Source organism: Vigna unguiculata, unplaced genomic scaffold (genome assembly GCF_037176805.1).
Source record: "Vigna unguiculata cultivar grain cowpea cultivar isolate G323 ecotype 2 unplaced genomic scaffold, ASM3717680v1 ptg000072l, whole genome shotgun sequence".
NCBI classification, from domain to species: domain Eukaryota; kingdom Viridiplantae; phylum Streptophyta; class Magnoliopsida; order Fabales; family Fabaceae; genus Vigna; species Vigna unguiculata.
In genome coordinates, this window is record NW_028196719.1 from 1 (window position 1) to 7,307 (window position 7,307).

The 7,307-nt window shown below is 44.1% G+C and overlaps 1 non-coding gene across 1 annotated transcript; it reads right to left on the reverse strand.

Annotated features, from left to right (window-relative positions):
- Positions 1-5,029: 5,029 nt before the first annotated feature.
- On the reverse strand, positions 5,030-5,113 carry TRNAY-GUA (transfer RNA tyrosine (anticodon GUA)). Its single transcript has one exon. It is a non-coding gene; the product is annotated as a tRNA-Tyr (tRNA).
- Positions 5,114-7,307: the final 2,194 nt, after the last annotated feature.

Here is a 7,307-nt window from a genome sequence, read left to right on the forward strand (position 1 = left end):
GCTAAGACGTGGATGCACTCTAGGGCGCGAACCTTTTCTTTTTTTGAAACTAAAAACATAAGATGATAGGCCGAAGTTGGAAATGAAAGGTCCCGAGGTCCATAAAACAAAGGCATTATAAGCCCAATTATCCGCCTTAGATAAGAATGATGACCTAAACGCGTGTATAGTGCTGCACGACTGGTAAGATAAAGGAGAGCCTTCCAAGTGTGCATCAGACTAGTAAATAGATTAACTACCAGCTAAGCTAATAGGATGGTGGCATAGCAAGGAAGTCCCCCTCAGAGAGGTGGGCTGGGTATGAGCGAGTCGAGACCATGGATACGACCTTCTCAGTAGATCGCCAAGGTGAGACTCTTGAATCAAAGGTAGACAGCCTAAGAGGCTTCATTCCAAGGGGCAAACAGTAGTTTATTCAAGAAGATCTGGGCCCCACAGCCTAATAGAGTAGAGCGCAGAATACTTTCCCAAAAGATTGTTTCTATTAGTCAGAGAATCTCAGAAGCTAAGCTTTGATTTGAAAAGGCACTGCTCTCACCGGCGTATGTGCCTAGATTAGGTAGGACTAGCTGCTTAACCGGCCACTTGACTCTTTCCTACCCCTATGGGAAGCATGAAGGAATTCTTCTATGACTCTAGGCGAAAGGCCATGGATCACTCTTACTATAGAGAAATCCTTTCATTGAACTCCTCGTACTAAAACCTGTCCTACACCATGGACTCTACACTACATACTTGATTGACTGGCTTAGTAGACCGACACCAATGTGCTAATTCTTTTATTGGTAATGGTATGTTTTGTACGTGGATACCACGAGGTTTAGTAATTGATATGGAACAACAGACTTAAAGTCTTGAACGTTCTACGAGGACCGATCTATCTTCTGCTCCGTAGGTACATGTTAGGGCGCTTCAAAGTTGTTTCATTTCAATTTCAAAAAGGGTGTTTATTAGCGGCATTGGCTTGCGCCAAATTTGCTCATTAAAAAATCTTCTTCAATGTCTGAAGTTGCAATTGTACTTTTTTTTTTCTCTGGCTACTGATTGATACATAAATACCTTTTACAAAGCAACTCGCACCGCACGTCGCGAGCAGTGGGTTGCCCTGTTTTGGCTTACTAAGTCACGTGTAAGGCTTGCATATTGGAGACTCTTATCAGTCAGTACAAAGCCAGCCAGGCAGAAGAAGAAGGATTCTCTTCGAGGTGTCCATCCGTGCCAATAAAAGAAAAAGAAAGAGTTCAAACCCACTTGAAAGAGGAAAAGTACCGGAAAGTACGGATTCGGGTTCATCCCTCAATCAAGCACTACTTGAAGGATAGATTCAACCATACGCCTAGATCGGAAGGAGTACGCTCCTAAGAGCAGCTTTCCCCGCTCTTACCTATGCATTCAAGCTCACCTAACTTGGTTCTAGTGTTGTGACTGGTACTCTACCAAATCAAGAAATTCTTGGATTGGTTGCTTCTTAGAGAGCAGCTCTTCCGACAGCTCGTATTCATCCCTTCCCCATGAGGACAATCAGCCCCTTGCTTTCATTTGAATATTGGCCCTCGCGCTTCACGGCTAGATTGGAGTAACTCATAGCTAGGGCTTTCTATTTCAGAAGGACGGCTTCTACTCCACTGAGCTCATCGCCCCTTTCTATCCCTTGAGTGAGGTTGAGGTCAGAATTCTCTTATTTAAAGAAAAAAAGGAATCTCTCTGACAAGGGCAACGGCTGGGAAAGAAAAATCCCTTATCTATCTTTCTTTTATTGTCTCAAAGAAATCCATTCCGGAAGCGGAAGGTCGGCTTGGCCTTGCGTAAATCAGATATCTTGTCCCAGGCTACTCTCTTCCCTTGTAGGGTACGCTCCCAAGAAGATCAGGTGAGCCCGAAGACCGAATCAATGTAACTTACACTTTTCTTTGAATTGAGGCTGTTATAGAGGCAAAGGCTTTTGCAATTCCAGAGGGCTCTCCCTGCAGGCTCAATGTATGCTATAGCTCCATAAAGTGTGAGTTTGGCCTCAGGCAGGATAGAGAGAAAGCTGTGAGTTCTCGTTGTCCTTCGACCCCTTCCTTTGGCCACGTCTACCATTTCATTAAGTCAGTTCGGTAGCTAGGTCAAGACCCAGCCGTCACATCAAGATCGTAAAATATAGATGCTCACCAACGGCTGAGAAAGTGAAGCCGTTTGGCAATTCGTAATACTCACCAAAGCGTTCCTTGAACAGGGTTTATAGTAAAGAAGATATTTCATATCTCAGAGCATCAAATGCTAAAGTCAGATCGGGGTCGGGTCGAGGCAAATTTAATAATGGTAAAGGGCGCCGCCACCACAGAGCATAAATGACTACAACTGCCAGAGGAAGTAAATCAGAAGAATCATTGAAAAAGAAGTCCATCTCATAACAAATCCAAATTCCCTCCATAAAGAGATTCCTGCACGGAGTAGTTACTTACAGAATCTCAACCTATTAAGGCTCGGTGCGGTACACGGAACATCTCAATAAAGACAGTAAAAGCAACTACTTTCAAGCATCTCGTAGTTGAGCGGTACTGCCCAGTTCCAACATGGACAAGGACTGCTGAACATGGATAGAACGAGAGTCGAACTCGCATGTCTCTCTCTCTTGCTATCCCCTTCCCCTGCTATGCTTCCTTCCTCCCTACCGATCAGTGAGCAGCACTACTGTTTTATCAGCGGTCTTCTCTCACTTAAAAGTCTCCCAGACCCGCCTTCTGTACTTGGAAACGAGCTAACAAACGTTAGCGAGCATATAAGAGGGCATGAAATAGCTCTACCGGGACTTCTCCTTATATATAGCTTTTAGATATATCTCAAGATAGCTTTGAACTACTTCCACGCAAGGAAGATAGTACGTACTACCAATATCAGGGAAAGCAGACTGAGATACCGCTTGAAAAAGATAGATGACAGGTATGTGTTGAAGCATATCGAGAGAACGAGAACTGAAATGAACCATATCGAGCACTGGTCTCACTCTACAAGTTAAGTTCGATGAGCTCCTAGCGTACCTGTGCCTACTATCTACTTAGTGTGTGTGCTTAGGGAAAGCAAGTAAGCTGAGCAGTAGTGGGGTCAAGGGCGATCCCTTTCGCCTTTGAGCCTCTTCCTTCGAGGAGGAGATAGAATGGACCTGATAGACATGCCTAAGACCGGAGCCTGTCTTGTGAATCAAGTTCGAAGGGCCTATTCGTATTCATTTACGGTTCCCGTTTCATGACTAGATAATGGTTACCGAGCAAATAGCAGTTGAAAAGGCTGTAGCTGCATCAAAAGCGAAAAGAAAGGGTGGTCAATCCGATCCGATGATTCGCCCCTAGAAAGGGTGTGAGCGAGAGGCAATTCTTTCTCTTTTTTTTCTTATCTGGGAAGGCCAAGGTAAGTCGGCATTTGCTTAAGATAGGGGTGTCCGCGGGTGGATCAGAATGAGTCCTGCGGTGCACCTTAAATATTGGTAAGTGGGACTCATTAGAGCGTATTGGTCTTTCAAGCACCTGGGGCTTCCTTCTTTGCCAATTCCAGTTCCGAGTCAGGTCGCACCAAGGCTTGTTGTTTTCCTAAATGCCTCAGGTTTTTTAATTCCGTATTCCTATGTCCGTGACCCAATATCCATCCAGCTTGTCAAGCTTTTTCGTTTCATCGAGTGGGCCTGCACATCACTAAAACGAGGATAAGCACCCCAACCTTAGCATCCTAAAAAGCAAAGTCAAATCCATTTTTGAAGAAAATAAATTCCTGATCTATTAAAGAAGTATCAAAAGAGTATCCTTTATTAGTATTAGTATTAGTACGACCACATCCATGATTCTGTCTTTGCGAAGATTGATTACTCACGGCACACACACTATATCTTCGATGATTTCCATTCCCCTTGGTTATATTCATTCCGTTAGGAATTCCCAAAATGAAGACGCGCCGGCTTCTCGCCTACTCCTACTACTCTTTCGACTTCTACTTTCGGCTTAACCCCAGTGCTTCCGTTCATAACTGCACCATACGGATTTTCAATGCGATAAGATCTTGTGAAGTAAGGTTTGAAGTGAGTGATCCCACTTCTGATGTAAGTGATGCTATGTGCTCTTATCTGTATGTTCTAACTGCTGTCCGTGCCCCCCTTTGCTCTGGGTTTTGCTTCCGAAAAGGGTCTTAGACCCCCGCTTGGGAAAAGCATGGTTCAGGTAATGTATCTACGCGAGCCTGGTTTAGTTTCTGTCCATGACAGGCCGAAAAACTTTTTTCAATCCATATGTAGAAAAAGGGACTTAGGCAAGCAAAAAAGGAAAGCATGTGGGCCTTTGAGTTTTTACCTTAGATTTAGATAAGGTCACTTCTTTTTAGGAAGTCTCTGTAAGGCTCTAGCGTATAAATAGCTTTCTTCTTTTTTTTTTTTGGAATGCCTTCGTCCGAATCTTTCAGGAGTCTGTGTAAGCTTAGCAGTTAAGAAAACTCCTATTGTCATATTCTCATAGGATTTCCAGTGCAAGCCCAGGTAAATCCCTTCCCATCATAGAAGGATGATATGTGTACGGGATCAAAAGGCGGATATGCTGGTTAAATGGTATCTTTCTTCTCCTTTTCTAAGATTATAACCTTAGCAAAACGGGTAGAAAAACACTTTTCCAGTATATCTCAGCCGGTGTCTTGTATGGACACTGTTGTTGAGTTGGTTGGCTCCATAAAGGAGTCCTTCAATCGTCTTGTAAACCGTTATGTACCCCAGATTCAAACTATTCCCCTTGAACAAGGGATGAAGTTTGAACCAACCTGGAAAACTGTGCCGACCCACTCTTTAACTCAGAGGGTATGGATCGAAGAATTCGCAAGCCCCGTGCTACCGGCTGGAGCCAATATGCTGACGTTATCTTTATATCAATATAAATCTCCCGCACCTATCGGTACAGCATCCTCAAACCTTAGAAAAGATCCAATTACTACTAATACTAATGGGCTTTACTCAAGCTAAGCTATAGGATTTCTTTCTCCCCCTTTCTCTTCGAAGAAGTCTACAACAAACAAGTGGGAGAGGCAGGATTCGAACCTACGTAGAAAAAACTTCAACAGATTTACAGTCTGTCGCTTTTGACCACTCGGCCACTCTCCCCTTCCCGGGCCGAGGCCCCCCTCCATCAATGGGTTCTAAGAAGGAGGGATAAAAACCTGAAATAAAGCTTATTGATTTGATTGAAGGGAACTCAGACTCTTTTTTAGCTTAGCTAGCGTTCCGCTAGTCAGTTCATAACAATCTCTGTACAAAGGGCAAAGCTTCTACGACAGCTCCCCCCTAGTCGCTTCTGGCGAAGCTGCGAGTTCATGAGCAAGTGAATTGAACGAACCAAGTTCCTAAACTAAAAAAGGGAGTAAGAAATAGAAAAAAAAGAAACAAGAAACTTCCCACTTTGGATGTCCCACGATTCTGCTAGTTTAGAAACTAAGGGGAAGGACAGGGGTCGCTAGGTCAGAAAAGCTATAACTCCAAATTCTCCCCAAGTAGGATTTGAACCTACGACCAGTCAGTTAACAGCCGACCGCTCTACCACTGAGCTACTGAGGAACAACGGACTTAAGTTAAGGAAGCCGACTCTCGTTCTTTGGACACCAACCTATGACCGAACAAAAAAGGGTTCGTCACTCTTTTTCACATACACCGGGATAAAGGTTACGATAGCAAGCCCCTCCTCGGCCGGAGAGCCTCCAGGACAAGGGGGCGGCGGTCAACCATCCACTCTCGAGATTCATCTTTATCAATCGATCTCCGCGTCCTGCCAGTTCGCTAAGTAGACTCACTCTCCCGAGGGGCAACAATGGAACTATTCCTGCCAAAAACAAGGGACCTACTTCTCATCCTAGGAGTTAGCAGGTATGATTGCCTCTCTGTCTGTCTCTCCGAGTTTATACTACTAATTAATAAGTAGCACTTCTGCTATTCAATCATAGAATCGATTCCGATCAAGCTGAAAGATGAAAGAAAAAAGCCCTATATATATATATTTATTCTTTATTAGTAAGCTAGCGCCCTGCAATCAAAAAACAGCGCTAACGAGCAAGAAAAGGCCCCTTACTATACTATAGTAGTTAGTCTTTTTCAAACAAAGGAAAAATATCTGGGCAAAGACATACGCTCAACTCAACCAGAAAGCGACTACGTTCCTCGGCAGACAAATAGGTAGAACAACATCATATAATTGAATTAATAAAAAAGCACTACTTAAACCTTTCATTGAAATTATTATTATGATTCCATTAGTTGATATGGAATCGCTCAAAGTCAGAGCAAAAGTAATAATAAAATAACATAAAAAATAGAAGGGCTCTTGAATCGGTTTCGGTTGGCTTGGTTTCTTCATACAGCTGGGAAAAAAGACAGATCCTTCACTCTTTCTTTTGGACTTGATCCTCCCCGATTGAAAGCTACTTGAGCTTGCCTATTGGTCAAGTGGCCTGAAGCTCATCTAAGGATGTCAGTCATAGTTGCTTTCGCCCTTGGCCTGAAACTTCAACCTGCCATAAAAAAGTGGCATGATTCTAATTGCCCGATCCTATGGTTTAGAGGTGGAACGCGGATCCTGCTCCCGTGTGGTACGATCCGGCTTATACTTGTACTGATAGCACGGGTACTTTGCTTCCTTGTTGGCTTGGGGCAAATCCCTTCCCTACACTGAACGGAAGGTCGGTACTAGGAATCTATCAAAAAGATCTGGTCCGGGGAGCTATCTCACGAACTGAACTTCTGAATATTAGCTTTGCAACTACGTGCTTCGAACCTTTCCTGGGATTGTTGTGCCTGCTTGTCCTCATCGAATTGGAGAACTTTTTGGTACGCCCCTTCCTCTCTTCTTTTCGAAAAGTCAGACTCTGCTCAGGGAGTAATCTTAGATCGGGTCGTGCCCCCCCTTCCATCACCCTCGGGGGAGGAATCATTCCATTCAGCAGTCCTACGTGGGTCAGTGAATGTCTTTTATGAAAGGATTAGACGGTGACAACTAGTGCTGTGAACAATCCCTATCATCAAATCTCTGAGCTCAGGAAGTCAGGTTAAGACGTCGACTTATACAGGGTCTTGCCCGAGGAGATGAAAAAGAATTCCTGTCTTTAGAAGTCAATCCCACTAAACTACACTTGTACGCTTGACATGAAAAGTAGAGGCAAGCGGAGTCAAAGGCCTCACCTCAACAGGATAGAGGCTGCTCCTGGAAGCGGAAGAAGAAGTCCAGTATTGAACGGCAGGACTTGAAGCAGACCGGACACTCTCGCCTCACATGCTAATCTTCCGGTCCGCTGATCTACTGCATCGGAGA